The following is a 1,268-nucleotide window of genomic DNA, read 5'->3' on the forward strand; positions in this document are numbered from 1 at the left end:
TTTTTTTTTTTAACACCTATTATGCCATGAATTCATAGGGAATAGGTTCCAGCAGCTTAGGCTCCTTCCCATTGGTTGTCACAAAGTGTGCTTCTCTGGGTGGAGCAGGCTGGCACTTCAGTTGAGCCCAGGTACCTTTCTCTTTGGCTTCTTTCTTTTTCTTATCATTTTCCTTCACACATTTTTGGAAGCTATCTCGGCTCTTAAAGTGCTTGATGTACTCAATATGCATATTAATTCTCTTGGCAAGAATCTTGCCCTTCACTTGTTTGTTAACAACAATGCCAACAGCATGCTGGGCATTGCCCAGTTTTGCCATGATAACTTTTGTAGGGCATTCCTTTTTGAACAGTACCCATTCCCTTGATGTCTACAATGTCACCTTTCTTATAGATTCGCATATACGTGGCCAAAGGAACAACTCCATGTTTTCTAAAAGGCCTAGAGAACATATATCAACTGCCTCTCCTCTTTCCCTTTGTGTTCGTCATTTTGGCGAATTACTGGAAGATGGTGGTTCCGGCCGAGTTTGCCTATCTTTCTTATGCTTATTGATCACTGAAATCTCACCTTCTACAAATTAGCTGACTATATTATTTGCTTGCTTATTTTTTCTATTAAACATTTTATATTTTTCCTATTATTTCTAGCCTGATACCTATCAGAAGGAAGGCTGCTGTCTAATTCCTAAGCTGAAGTTTTCCTAAGCCACAGAACATCAAAACCTTTATCCAATTCTAGAGTGGAGTAGCTGTGAGAAAGTATCTGAAAGAACCTGGTGTCCGTACCCAGGAGTTTGCTGTATTTTTCCTCTCAGGTGTGGGGGGTGGCGTGGTGTTGGGCAGAGCACTCATGAGTCCTGTAATAGTCTGTTTTCATGCTGCTAATAAAGACATACCTGAGACTGGGTAATTTATTTAAAAAAAAAGAGGTTTAATGGACTCATAGTTCCATGTGGCTGAGGAGGCCTCACAATCATGGCGGAAGGCAAGAATGAGCTAGTCACATCTTTCGTGATGGCGGGGAAGAGAGAGCTTGTACAGGGGAGCTCTTCTTTATAAAACCATCAGATCTCATGAGATTTATTCACTATCACAAGAACAGTATGGGAAAGACTAGCCCCCATGATTCAATCACTTCCACTGGGTCTTTCCCACAACATGTGGGAATTGTGGGAGCTGCAATTCAAGATGAGATTTGGGTGGGCACACAGCCAAACCATATCAAGGCCCTAGTGAGGAGATAAATCAGGAAGTGGTGGGAGCTGA

At 42.0% G+C, this 1,268-nt stretch overlaps 1 pseudogene; it reads right to left on the bottom strand.

Annotated features, from left to right (window-relative positions):
• Nucleotides 1-500, bottom strand: LOC119468259 (annotated as a pseudogene).
• Nucleotides 501-1,268: the final 768 nt, after the last annotated feature.

The sequence above is a fragment of the Cebus imitator genome, unplaced genomic scaffold (genome assembly GCF_001604975.1).
Source record: "Cebus imitator isolate Cc_AM_T3 unplaced genomic scaffold, Cebus_imitator-1.0 Scaffold403, whole genome shotgun sequence".
Classification (NCBI taxonomy): domain Eukaryota; kingdom Metazoa; phylum Chordata; class Mammalia; order Primates; family Cebidae; genus Cebus; species Cebus imitator.